Raw genomic sequence first — 15,167 nt, 5'->3', positions numbered from 1 at the left:
GTCTCTATAGTTAATGTGGTAGTGACTATTCTCTGGTGTAATGAAGTCTCTACATAGTTAATGTGGTAGTGACTATTCTCTGGTGTGTAATGAAGTCTCTACATAGTTAATGTGGTAGTGACTATTCTCTGGTGTAATGAAGTCTCTACATAGTTAATGTGGTAGTGACTATTCTCTGGTGTAATGAAGTCTCTACATAGTTAATGTGGTAGTGACTATTCTCTGGTGTAATGAAGTCTCTACATAGTTAATGTGGTAGTGACTATTCTCTGGTGTAATGAAGTCTACATAGTTAATGTGGTAGTGACTATTCTCTGGTGTAATGAAGTCTCTACATAGTTAATGTGGTAGTGACTATTCTCTGGTGTAATGAAGTCTCTACATAGTTAATGTGGTAGTGACTATTCTCTGGTGTAATGAAGTCTCTACATAGTTAATGTGGTAGTGACTATTCTCTGGTGTAATGAAGTCTCTACATAGTTAATGTGGTAGTGACTATTCTCTGGTGTAATGAAGTCTACATAGTTAATGTGGTAGTGACTATTCTCTGGTGTAATGAAGTCTCTACATAGTTAATGTGGTAGTGACTATTCTCTGGTGTAATGAAGTCTCTACATAGTTAATGTGGTAGTGACTATTCTCTGGTGTGTAATGAAGTCTCTACATAGTTAATGTGGTAGTGACTATTCTCTGGTGTAATGAAGTCTACATAGTTAATGTGGTAGTGACTATTCTCTGGTGTAATGAAGTCTCTACATAGTTAATGTGGTAGTGACTATTCTCTTGTGTAATGAAGTCTACATAGTTAATGTGGTAGTGACTATTCTCTGGTGTAATGAAGTCTACATAGTTAATGTGGTAGTGACTATTCTCTGGTGTGTAATGAAGTCTCTACATAGTTAATGTGGTAGTGACTATTCTCTGGTGTGTAATGAAGTCTCTACATAGTTAATGTGGTAGTGACTATTCTCTGGTGTAATGAAGTCTCTACATAGTTAATGTGGTAGTGACTATTCTCTGGTGTGTAATGAAGTCTCTACATAGTTAATGTGGTAGTGACTATTCTCTGGTGTAATGAAGTCTACATAGTTAATGTGGTAGTGACTATTCTCTGGTGTGTAATGAAGTCTCTACATAGTTAATGTGGTAGTGACTATTCTCTGGTGTAATGAAGTCTCAATAGTTAATGTGGTAGTGACTATTCTCTGGTGTAATGAAGTCTCTACATAGTTAATGTGGTAGTGACTATTCTCTGGTGTAATGAAGTCTCTACATAGTTAATGTAGTGACTATTCTCTGGTGTAATGAAGTCTCTACATAGTTAATGTGGTAGTGACTATTCTCTGGTGTAATGAAGTCTCTACATAGTTAATGTGGTAGTGACTATTCTCTGGTGTAATGAAGTCTCTACATAGTTAATGTGGTAGTGACTATTCTCTGTGTAATGAAGTCTACATAGTTAATGTGGTAGTGACTATTCTCTGGTGTAATGAAGTCTCTACATAGTTAATGTGGTAGTGACTATTCTCTGGTGTAATGAAGTCTCTACATAGTTAATGTGGTAGTGACTATTCTCTGTGTAATGAAGTCTCTACATAGTTAATGTGGTAGTGACTATTCTCTGGTGTAATGAAGTCTCTACATAGTTAATGTGGTAGTGACTATTCTCTGGTGTAATGAAGTCTCACATAGTTAATGTGGTAGTGACTATTCTCTGGTGTAATGAAGTCTCTACATAGTTAATGTGGTAGTGACTATTCTCTGGTGTAATGAAGTCTCTACATAGTTAATGTGGTAGTGACTATTCTCTGGTGTAATGAAGTCTCTACATAGTTAATGTGGTGACTATTCTCTGGTGTAATGAAGTCTCTACATAGTTAATGTGGTAGTGACTATTCTCTGGTGTGTAATGAAGTCTCTACATAGTTAATGTGGTAGTGACTATTCTCTGGTGTAATGAAGTCTCACATAGTTAATGTGGTAGTGACTATTCTCTGGTGTAATGAAGTCTCTACATAGTTAATGTGGTAGTGACTATTCTCTGGTGTAATGAAGTCTCAACATAGTTAATGTGGTGGTGACTATTCTCTGGTGTAATGAAGTCTCTACATAGTTAATGTGGTAGTGACTATTCTCTGGTGTAATGAAGTCTCTACATAGTTAATGTGGTAGTGACTATTCTCTGGTGTAATGAAGTCTCTACATAGTTAATGTGGTAGTGACTATTCTCTGGTGTGTAATGAAGTCTCTACATAGTTAATGTGGTAGTGACTATTCTCTGGTGTAATGAAGTCTCTACATAGTTAATGTGGTAGTGACTATTCTCTGGTGTAATGAAGTCTCTACATAGTTAATGTGGTAGTGACTATTCTCTGGTGTAATGAAGTCTCTACATAGTTAATGTGGTAGTGACTATTCTCTGGTGTAATGAAGTCTCTACATAGTTAATATGGTGACTATTCTCTGGTGTAATGAAGTCTCTACATAGTTAATGTGGTAGTGACTATTCTCTGGTGTAATGAAGTCTCACATAGTTAATGTGGTAGTGACTATTCTCTGGTGTAATGAAGTCTACATAGTTAATGTGGTAGTGACTATTCTCTGGTGTGTAATGAAGTCTCTACATAGTTAATGTGGTAGTGACTATTCTCTGGTGTAATGAAGTCTACATAGTTAATGTGGTAGTGACTATTCTCTGGTGTGTAATGAAGTCTCTACATAGTTAATGTGGTAGTGACTATTCTCTGGTGTAATGAAGTCTCTACATAGTTAATGTGGTAGTGACTATTCTCTGGTGTAATGAAGTCTCTACATAGTTAATGTGGTAGTGACTATTCTCTGGTGTAATGAAGTCTCTACATAGTTAATGTGGTAGTGACTATTCTCTGGTGTAATGAAGTCTCTACATAGTTAATGTGGTAGTGACTATTCTCTGGTGTAATGAAGTCTCTACATAGTTAATGTGGTAGTGACTATTCTCTGGTGTAATGAAGTCTCTACATAGTTAATGTGGTAGTGACTATTCTCTGGTGTAATGAAGTCTCTACATAGTTAATGTGGTAGTGACTATTCTCTGGTGTAATGAAGTCTCTACATAGTTAATGTGGTAGTGACTATTCTCTGGTGTAATGAAGTCTCTACATAGTTAATGTGGTAGTGACTATTCTCTGGTGTAATGAAGTCTCTACATAGTTAATGTGGTAGTGACTATTCTCTGGTGTAATGAAGTCTCACCATAGTTAATGTGGTAGTGACTATTCTCTGGTGTGTAATGAAGTCTCTACATAGTTAATGTGGTAGTGACTATTCTCTGGTGTAATGAAGTCTCTACATAGTTAATGTGGTAGTGACTATTCTCTGGTGTAATGAAGTCTCTACATAGTTAATGTGGCGGTGACTATTCTCTGGTGTAATGAAGTCTCTACATAGTTAATGTGGTAGTGACTATTCTCTGGTGTAATGAAGTCTCTACATAGTTAATGTGGTAGTGACTATTCTCTGGTGTAATGAAGTCTCTACATAGTTAATGTGGTAGTGACTATTCTCTGGTGTCATGAAGTCTACATAGTTAATGTGGTAGTGACTATTCTCTGGTGTAATGAAGTCTCTACATAGTTAATGTGGTAGTGACTATTCTCTGGTGTGTAATGAAGTCTCTACATAGTTAATGTGGTAGTGACTATTCTCTGGTGTAATGAAGTCTCTACATAGTTAATGTGGTAGTGACTATTCTCTGGTGTAATGAAGTCTCTACATAGTTAATGTGGTAGTGACTATTCTCTGGTGTAATGAAGTCTCTACATAGTTAATGTGGTAGTGACTATTCTCTGGTGTAATGAAGTCTCTACATAGTTAATGTGGTAGTGACTATTCTCTGGTGTAATGAAGTCTCTACATAGTTAATGTGGTAGTGACTATTCTCTGGTGTAATGAAGTCTCTACATAGTTAATGTGGTAGTGACTATTCTCTGGTGTAATGAAGTCTCTACATAGTTAATGTGGTAGTGACTATTCTCTGGTGTCATGAAGTCTACATAGTTAATGTGGTAGTGACTATTCTCTGGTGTAATGAAGTCTCTACATAGTTAATGTGGTAGTGACTATTCTCTGGTGTAATGAAGTCTCTACATAGTTAATGTGGTAGTGACTATTCTCTGGTGTAATGAAGTCTCTACATAGTTAATGTGGTAGTGACTATTCTCTGGTGTGTAATGAAGTCTCTACATAGTTAATGTGGTAGTGACTATTCTCTGGTGTAATGAAGTCTCTACATAGTTAATGTGGTAGTGACTATTCTCTGGTGTGTAATGAAGTCTACATAGTTAATGTGGTAGTGACTATTCTCTGGTGTAATGAAGTCTCTACATAGTTAATGTGGTAGTGACTATTCTCTGGTGTAATGAAGTCTCTACATAGTTAATGTGGTAGTGACTATTCTCTGGTGTAATGAAGTCTCTACATAGTTAATGTGGTGACTATTCTCTGGTGTAATGAAGTCTCTACATAGTTAATGTGGTAGTGACTATTCTCTGGTGTCATGAAGTCTACATAGTTAATGTGGTAGTGACTATTCTCTGGTGTAATGAAGTCTCTACATAGTTAATGTGGTAGTGACTATTCTCTGGTGTAATGAAGTCTCTACATAGTTAATGTGGTAGTGACTATTCTCTGGTGTGTAATGAAGTCTCTACATAGTTAATGTGGTAGTGACTATTCTCTGGTGTAATGAAGTCTCTACATAGTTAATGTGGTAGTGACTATTCTCTGGTGTGTAATGAAGTCTCTACATAGTTAATGTGGTAGTGACTATTCTCTGGTGTAATGAAGTCTCTACATAGTTAATGTGGTAGTGACTATTCTCTGGTGTGTAATGAAGTCTACATAGTTAATGTGGTAGTGACTATTCTCTGGTGTAATGAAGTCTCTACATAGTTAATGTGGTAGTGACTATTCTCTGGTGTAATGAAGTCTACATAGTTAATGTAGTGACTATTCTCTGGTGTAATGAAGTCTCTACATAGTTAATGTGGTAGTGACTATTCTCTGGTGTAATGAAGTCTCTACATAGTTAATGTGGTAGTGACTATTCTCTGGTGTGTAATGAAGTCTCTACATAGTTAATGTGGTAGTGACTATTCTCTAGTGTAATGAAGTCTCTACATAGTTAATGTGGTAGTGACTATTCTCTAGTGTAATGAAGTCTCTACAGTTAATGTGGTAGTGACTATTCTCTGGTGTAATGAAGTCTCTACATAGTTAATGTGGTAGTGACTATTCTCTGGTGTGTAATGAAGTCTCTACATAGTTAATGTGGTAGTGACTATTCTCTGGTGTAATGAAGTCTCTACATAGTTAATGTGGTAGTGACTATTCTCTGGTGTAATGAAGTCTCTACATAGTTAATGTGGTAGTGACTATTCTCTGGTGTAATGAAGTCTCTACATAGTTAATGTGGTAGTGACTATTCTCTGGTGTAATGAAGTCTCTACATAGTTAATGTGGTAGTGACTATTCTCTGGTGTAATGAAGTCTCTACATAGTTAATGTGGTAGTGACTATTCTCTGGTGTAATGAAGTCTCTACATAGTTAATGTGGTAGTGACTATTCTCTGGTGTAATGAAGTCTACATAGTTATAGTTAATGTGGTAGTGACTATTCTCTGGTGTGTAATGAAGTCTGCATAGTTAATGTGGTGACTATTCTCTGGTGTAATGAAGTCTCTACATAGTTAATGTGGTAGTGACTATTCTCTGGTGTAATGAAGTCTCTACATAGTTAATGTGGTAGTGACTATTCTCTGGTGTAATGAAGTCTCTACATAGTTAATGTGGTAGTGACTATTCTCTGGTGTAATGAAGTCTCTACATAGTTAATGTGGTAGTGACTATTCTCTGGTGTAATGAAGTCTCTACATAGTTAATGTGGTAGTGACTATTCTCTGGTGTCATGAAGTCTACATAGTTAATGTGGTAGTGACTATTCTCTGGTGTAATGAAGTCTCTACATAGTTAATGTGGTAGTGACTATTCTCTGGTGTGTAATGAAGTCTCTACATAGTTAATGTGGTAGTGACTATTCTCTGGTGTAATGAAGTCTCTACATAGTTAATGTGGTAGTGACTATTCTCTGGTGTGTAATGAAGTCTCTACATAGTTAATGTGGTAGTGACTATTCTCTGGTGTAATGAAGTCTCTACATAGTTAATGTGGTAGTGACTATTCTCTGGTGTAATGAAGTCTCTACATAGTTAATGTGGTAGTGACTATTCTCTGGTGTAATGAAGTCTCTACATAGTTAATGTGGTAGTGACTATTCTCTGGTGTGTAATGAAGTCTCTACATAGTTAATGTGGTGACTATTCTCTGGTGTAATGAAGTCTCTACATAGTTAATGTGGTAGTGACTATTCTCTGGTGTGTAATGAAGTCTCTACATAGTTAATGTGGTAGTGACTATTCTCTGGTGTGTAATGAAGTCTCTACATAGTTAATGTGGTAGTGACTATTCTCTGGTGTAATGAAGTCTCTACATAGTTAATGTGGTAGTGACTATTCTCTGGTGTAATGAAGTCTACATAGTTAATGTGGTAGTGACTATTCTCTGGTGTAATGAAGTCTCTACATAGTTAATGTGGTAGTGACTATTCTCTGGTGTAATGAAGTCTCTACATAGTTAATGTGGTAGTGACTATTCTCTGGTGTAATGAAGTCTCTACATAGTTAATGTGGTAGTGACTATTCTCTGGTGTAATGAAGTCTCAACATAGTTAATGTGGTGGTGACTATTCTCTGGTGTAATGAAGTCTCTACATAGTTAATGTGGTAGTGACTATTCTCTGGTGTAATGAAGTCTCTACATAGTTAATGTGGTAGTGACTATTCTCTGGTGTGTAATGAAGTCTACATAGTTAATGTGGTAGTGACTATTCTCTGGTGTAATGAAGTCTCTACATAGTTAATGTGGTAGTGACTATTCTCTGGTGTAATGAAGTCTCTACATAGTTAATGTGGTAGTGACTATTCTCTGGTGTAATGAAGTCTCTACATAGTTAATGTGGTAGTGACTATTCTCTGGTGTTAATGAAGTCTCTACATAGTTAATGTGGTAGTGACTATTCTCTGGTGTAATGAAGTCTACATAGTTAATGTGGTAGTGACTATTCTCTGGTGTAATGAAGTCTCTACATAGTTAATGTGGTAGTGACTATTCTCTGGTGTAATGAAGTCTCTACATAGTTAATGTGGTAGTGACTATTCTCTGGTGTAATGAAGTCTACATAGTTAATGTGGTAGTGACTATTCTCTGGTGTGTAATGAAGTCTCTACATAGTTAATGTGGTAGTGACTATTCTCTGGTGTAATGAAGTCTCTACATAGTTAATGTGGTAGTGACTATTCTCTGGTGTAATGAAGTCTACATAGTTAATGTGGTAGTGACTATTCTCTGGTGTGTAATGAAGTCTCTACATAGTTAATGTGGTAGTGACTATTCTCTGGTGTAATGAAGTCTCTACATAGTTAATGTGGTAGTGACTATTCTCTGGTGTAATGAAGTCTCTACATAGTTAATGTGGTAGTGACTATTCTCTGGTGTAATGAAGTCTCTACATAGTTAATGTGGTAGTGACTATTCTCTGGTGTAATGAAGTCTCTACATAGTTAATGTGGTAGTGACTATTCTCTGGTGTCATGAAGTCTACATAGTTAATGTGGTAGTGACTATTCTCTGGTGTAATGAAGTCTCTACATAGTTAATGTGGTAGTGACTATTCTCTGGTGTGTAATGAAGTCTACATAGTTAATGTGGTAGTGACTATTCTCTGGTGTGTAATGAAGTCTCTACATAGTTAATGTGGTGACTATTCTCTGGTGTAATGAAGTCTCACATAGTTAATGTGGTAGTGACTATTCTCTGGTGTAATGAAGTCTCTACATAGTTAATGTGGTAGTGACTATTCTCTGGTGTAATGAAGTCTCTACATAGTTAATGTGGTAGTGACTATTCTCTGGTGTAATGAAGTCTACATAGTTAATGTGGTAGTGACTATTCTCTGGTGTAATGAAGTCTCTACATAGTTAATGTGGTAGTGACTATTCTCTGGTGTAATGAAGTCTCTACATAGTTAATGTGGTAGTGACTATTCTCTGGTGTAATGAAGTCTCTACATAGTTAATGTGGTAGTGACTATTCTCTGGTGTAATGAAGTCTCTACATAGTTAATGTGGTAGTGACTATTCTCTGGTGTAATGAAGTCTCTACATAGTTAATGTGGTAGTGACTATTCTCTGGTGTAATGAAGTCTCTACATAGTTAATGTGGTAGTGACTATTCTCTGGTGTGTAATGAAGTCTCTACATAGTTAATGTGGTAGTGACTATTCTCTGGTGTAATGAAGTCTCTACATAGTTAATGTGGTGACTATTCTCTGGTGTAATGAAGTCTCTACATAGTTAATGTGGTAGTGACTATTCTCTGGTGTAATGAAGTCTCTACATAGTTAATGTGGTAGTGACTATTCTCTGGTGTAATGAAGTCTCTACATAGTTAATGTGGTAGTGACTATTCTCTGGTGTAATGAAGTCTCTACATAGTTAATGGGGGAGGGACTATTCTCTGGTGTAATGAAGTCTCTACATAGTTAATATGGTAGTGACTATTCTCTGGTGTAATGAAGTCTCTACATAGTTAATGTGGTAGTGACTATTCTCTGGTGTAATGAAGTCTCTACATAGTTAATGTGGTAGTGACTATTCTCTGGTGTAATGAAGTCTCTACATAGTTAATGTGGTAGTGACTATTCTCTGGTGTAATGAAGTCTCTACATAGTTAATGTGGTAGTGACTATTCTCTGGTGTAATGAAGTCTCTACATAGTTAATGTGGTAGTGACTATTCTCTGGTGTGTAATGAAGTCTCTACATAGTTAATGTGGTAGTGACTATTCTCTGGTGTAATGAAGTCTCTACATAGTTAATGTGGTAGTGACTATTCTCTGGTGTGTAATGAAGTCTCTACATAGTTAATGTGGTAGTGACTATTCTCTGGTGTAATGAAGTCTCTACATAGTTAATGTGGTAGTGACTATTCTCTGGTGTAATGAAGTCTCTACATAGTTAATGTGGTAGTGACTATTCTCTGGTGTAATGAAGTCTCTACATAGTTAATGTGGTAGTGACTATTCTCTGGTGTAATGAAGTCTCTACATAGTTAATGTGGTAGTGACTATTCTCTGGTGTAATGAAGTCTCTACATAGTTAATGTGGTAGTGACTATTCTCTGGTGTAATGAAGTCTACATAGTTAATGTGGTAGTGACTATTCTCTGGTGTAATGAAGTCTCTACATAGTTAATGTGGTAGTGACTATTCTCTTGTGTAATGAAGTCTCTACATAGTTAATGGTAGTGACTATTCTCTGGTGTAATGAAGTCTCTACATAGTTAATGTGGTAGTGACTATTCTCTGGTGTAATGAAGTCTCTACATAGTTAATGTGGTAGTGACTATTCTCTGGTGTAATGAAGTCTCTACATAGTTAATGTGGTAGTGACTATTCTCTGGTGTGTAATGAAGTCTCTACATAGTTAATGTGGTAGTGACTATTCTCTGGTGTGTAATGAAGTCTCTACATAGTTAATGTGGTAGTGACTATTCTCTTGTGTAATGAAGTCTCTACATAGTTAATGTGGTAGTGACTATTCTCTGGTGTGTAATGAAGTCTACATAGTTAATGTGGTAGTGACTATTCTCTGGTGTAATGAAGTCTCACATAGTTAATGTGGTAGTGACTATTCTCTGGTGTAATGAAGTCTCTACATAGTTAATGTGGTAGTGACTATTCTCTGGTGTGTAATGAAGTCTACATAGTTAATGTGGTAGTGACTATTCTCTGGTGTAATGAAGTCTCTACATAGTTAATGTGGTAGTGACTATTCTCTGGTGTAATGAAGTCTCTACATAGTTAATGTGGTAGTGACTATTCTCTGGTGTAATGAAGTCTCTACATAGTTAATGTGGTAGTGACTATTCTCTGGTGTAATGAAGTCTCTACATAGTTAATGTGGTAGTGACTATTCTCTGGTGTAATGAAGTCTCTACATAGTTAATGTGGTAGTGACTATTCTCTGGTGTAATGAAGTCTACATAGTTAATGTGGTAGTGACTATTCTCTGGTGTAATGAAGTCTCTACATAGTTAATGTGGTAGTGACTATTCTCTGGTGTAATGAAGTCTCTACATAGTTAATGTGGTAGTGACTATTCTCTGGTGTAATGAAGTCTCTACATAGTTAATGTGGTAGTGACTATTCTCTGGTGTGTAATGAAGTCTCACATAGTTAATGTGGTAGTGACTATTCTCTGGTGTAATGAAGTCTCTACATAGTTAATGTGGTAGTGACTATTCTCTGGTGTAATGAAGTCTCTACATAGTTAATGTGGTAGTGACTATTCTCTGGTGTAATGAAGTCTCTACATAGTTAATGTGGTAGTGACTATTCTCTGGTGTAATGAAGTCTCTACATAGTTAATGTGGTAGTGACTATTCTCTGGTGTAATGAAGTCTCTACATAGTTAATGTGGTAGTGACTATTCTCTGGTGTAATGAAGTCTCTACATAGTTAATGTGGTAGTGACTATTCTCTGGTGTAATGAAGTCTCTACATAGTTAATGTGGTAGTGACTATTCTCTGGTGTAATGAAGTCTCACATAGTTAATGGTAGTGACTATTCTCTGGTGTAATGAAGTCTCTACATAGTTAATGTGGTAGTGACTATTCTCTGGTGTAATGAAGTCTCTACATAGTTAATGTGGTAGTGACTATTCTCTGGTGTAATGAAGTCTACATAGTTAATGTGGTAGTGACTATTCTCTGGTGTAATGAAGTCTACATAGTTAATGTGGTAGTGACTATTCTCTGGTGTGTAATGAAGTCTCTACATAGTTAATGTGGTAGTGACTATTCTCTGGTGTAATGAAGTCTCTACATAGTTAATGTGGTAGTGACTATTCTCTGGTGTAATGAAGTCTCTACATAGTTAATGTGGTAGTGACTATTCTCTGGTGTAATGAAGTCTCTACATAGTTAATGTGGTAGTGACTATTCTCTGGTGTAATGAAGTCTCTACATAGTTAATGTGGTAGTGACTATTCTCTGGTGTAATGAAGTCTCTACATAGTTAATGTGGTAGTGACTATTCTCTGGTGTAATGAAGTCTCTACATAGTTAATGTGGTGACTATTCTCTGGTGTAATGAAGTCTCTACATAGTTAATGGTAGTGACTATTCTCTGGTGTAATGAAGTCTACATAGTTAATGTGGTGACTATTCTCTGGTGTAATGAAGTCTCTACATAGTTAATGTGGTAGTGACTATTCTCTGGTGTGTAATGAAGTCTCTACATAGTTAATGTGGTAGTGACTATTCTCTGGTGTAATGAAGTCTACATAGTTAATGTGGTAGTGACTATTCTCTGGTGTGTAATGAAGTCTCTACATAGTTAATGTGGTAGTGACTATTCTCTGGTGTAATGAAGTCTACATAGTTAATGTGGTAGTGACTATTCTCTGGTGTAATGAAGTCTCTACATAGTTAATGTGGTAGTGACTATTCTCTGGTGTAATGAAGTCTCTACATAGTTAATGTGGTAGTGACTATTCTCTGGTGTAATGAAGTCTACATAGTTAATGTGGTAGTGACTATTCTCTGGTGTAATGAAGTCTCTACATAGTTAATGTGGTAGTGACTATTCTCTGGTGTAATGAAGTCTCTACATAGTTAATGTGGTAGTGACTATTCTCTGGTGTAATGAAGTCTCTACATAGTTAATGTGGTAGTGACTATTCTCTGGTGTAATGAAGTCTCAACATAGTTAATGTGGTGGTGACTATTCTCTGGTGTAATGAAGTCTCACATAGTTAATGTGGTAGTGACTATTCTCTGGTGTAATGAAGTCTCTACATAGTTAATGTGGTAGTGACTATTCTCTGGTGTAATGAAGTCTCTACATAGTTAATGTGGTAGTGACTATTCTCTGGTGTAATGAAGTCTCTACATAGTTAATGTGGTAGTGACTATTCTCTGGTGTGTAATGAAGTCTACATAGTTAATGTGGTAGTGACTATTCTCTGGTGTAATGAAGTCTCTACATAGTTAATGTGGTAGTGACTATTCTCTGGTGTAATGAAGTCTCTACATAGTTAATGTGGTAGTGACTATTCTCTGGTGTGTAATGAAGTCTACATAGTTAATGTGGTAGTGACTATTCTCTGGTGTAATGAAGTCTCTACATAGTTAATGTGGTAGTGACTATTCTCTGGTGTAATGAAGTCTCTACATAGTTAATGTGGTAGTGACTATTCTCTGGTGTAATGAAGTCTCATCATAGTTAATGTGGTAGTGACTATTCTCTGGTGTAATGAAGTCTCTACATAGTTAATGTGGTAGTGACTATTCTCTGGTGTAATGAAGTCTCTACATAGTTAATGTGGTAGTGACTATTCTCTGGTGTAATGAAGTCTACATAGTTAATGTGGTAGTGACTATTCTCTGGTGTAATGAAGTCTACATAGTTAATGTGGTAGTGACTATTCTCTGGTGTAATGAAGTCTCTACATAGTTAATGTGGTAGTGACTATTCTCTGGTGGTAATGAAGTCTCTACAGTTAATGTGGTAGTGACTATTCTCTGGTGTAATGAAGTCTCTACATAGTTAATGTGGTAGTGACTATTCTCTGGTGTAATGAAGTCTCTACATAGTTAATGTGGTAGTGACTATTCTCTGGTGTAATGAAGTCTCTACATAGTTAATGTGGTAGTGACTATTCTCTGGTGTAATGAAGTCTCTACATAGTTAATGTGGTAGTGACTATTCTCTGGTGTAATGAAGTCTCTACATAGTTAATGTGGTAGTGACTATTCTCTGGTGTAATGAAGTCTACATAGTTAATGTGGTAGTGACTATTCTCTGGTGTAATGAAGTCTGCCATAGTTAATGTGGTAGTGACTATTCTCTGGTGTAATGAAGTCTCTACATAGTTAATGTGGTAGTGACTATTCTCTGGTGTAATGAAGTCTCTACATAGTTAATGTGGTAGTGACTATTCTCTGTGTAATGAAGTCTCTACATAGTTAATGTGGTAGTGACTATTCTCTGGTGTAATGAAGTCTCTACATAGTTAATGTGGTAGTGACTATTCTCTGGTGTAATGAAGTCTCTACATAGTTAATGTGGTGGTGACTATTCTCTGGTGTAATGAAGTCTCTACATAGTTAATGTGGTAGTGACTATTCTCTGGTGTAATGAAGTCTCTACATAGTTAATGTGGTAGTGACTATTCTCTGGTGTAATGAAGTCTCTACATAGTTAATGTGGTAGTGACTATTCTCTGGTGTCATGAAGTCTACATAGTTAATGTGGTAGTGACTATTCTCTGGTGTAATGAAGTCTCTACATAGTTAATGTGGTAGTGACTATTCTCTGGTGTAATGAAGTCTCTACATAGTTAATGTGGTAGTGACTATTCTCTGGTGTGTAATGAAGTCTCTACATAGTTAATGTGGTAGTGACTATTCTCTGGTGTAATGAAGTCTCTACATAGTTAATGTGGTAGTGACTATTCTCTGGTGTAATGAAGTCTCACATAGTTAATGGTAGTGACTATTCTCTGGTGTAATGAAGTCTACATAGTTAATGTGGTAGTGACTATTCTCTGGTGTGTAATGAAGTCTCACATAGTTAATGTGGTAGTGACTATTCTGCGTGTAATGAAGTCTCTACATAGTTAATGTGGTAGTGACTATTCTCTGCGTAATGAAGTCTCTACATAGTTAATGTGGTAGTGACTATTCTGGTGTAATGAAGTCTCTACATAGTTAATGTGGTAGTGACTATTCTCTGCGTAATGAAGTCTCACATAGTTAATGTGGTAGTGACTATTCTCTGCTGTGTCATGAAGTCTACATAGTTAATGTGGTAGTGACTATTCTCTGGTGTAATGAAGTCTCTACATAGTTAATGTGGTAGTGACTATTCTCTGGTGTGTAATGAAGTCTCTACATAGTTAATGTGGTAGTGACTATTCTCTGGTGTAATGAAGTCTCTACATAGTTAATGTGGTAGTGACTATTCTCTGGTGTAATGAAGTCTCTACATAGTTAATGTGGTAGTGACTATTCTCTGGTGTTAATGAAGTCTCTACATAGTTAATGTGGTAGTGACTATTCTCTGGTGTAATGAAGTCTACATAGTTAATGTGGTAGTGACTATTCTCTGGTGTGTAATGAAGTCTACATAGTTAATGTGGTAGTGACTATTCTCTGGTGTGTAATGAAGTCTCTACATAGTTAATGTGGTAGTGACTATTCTCTTGTGTAATGAAGTCTACATAGTTAATGTGGTAGTGACTATTCTCTGGTGTAATGAAGTCTCTACATAGTTAATGTGGTAGTGACTATTCTCTGGTGTAATGAAGTCTCTACATAGTTAATGTGGTAGTGACTATTCTCTTGTGTAATGAAGTCTACATAGTTAATGTGGTAGTGACTATTCTCTTGTGTAATGAAGTCTCTACATAGTTAATGTGGTAGTGACTATTCTCTGGTGTAATGAAGTCTCTACATAGTTAATGTGGTAGTGACTATTCTCTGGTGTAATGAAGTCTCTACAGTTAATGTGGTAGTGACTATTCTCTGGTGTAATGAAGTCTCTACATAGTTAATGTGGTAGTGACTATTCTCTGGTGTAATGAAGTCTCTACATAGTTAATGTGGTAGTGACTATTCTCTGGTGTAATGAAGTCTACATAGTTAATGTGGTAGTGACTATTCTCTGGTGTAATGAAGTCTACATAGTTAATGTGGTAGTGACTATTCTCTGGTGTAATGAAGTCTCTACATAGTTAATGTGGTAGTGACTATTCTCTTGTGTAATGAAGTCTCTACATAGTTAATGTGGTAGTGACTATTCTCTGGTGTAATGAAGTCTCTACAGAGGTGTCTAGAGGCCCATCTCCAGTGTTCTAGTGGTACATTGTGTTATCGCCTTAGAAGACTAGCGGAGGGGTAGAAAACCGTTTAAACCCTTTTTATGTGAGCGCAGCTGAAAACAGTTATGCTGCTGCTGAAGCTATCAAACTGGCCTTCCTTTGAGCCACAAGAAGAACTACATTAAT

This window comes from Pseudoliparis swirei, chromosome 15 (genome assembly GCF_029220125.1).
Source record: "Pseudoliparis swirei isolate HS2019 ecotype Mariana Trench chromosome 15, NWPU_hadal_v1, whole genome shotgun sequence".
Taxonomy (NCBI): domain Eukaryota; kingdom Metazoa; phylum Chordata; class Actinopteri; order Perciformes; family Liparidae; genus Pseudoliparis; species Pseudoliparis swirei.
Note: the sequence above shows the minus strand (reverse complement) of the source record.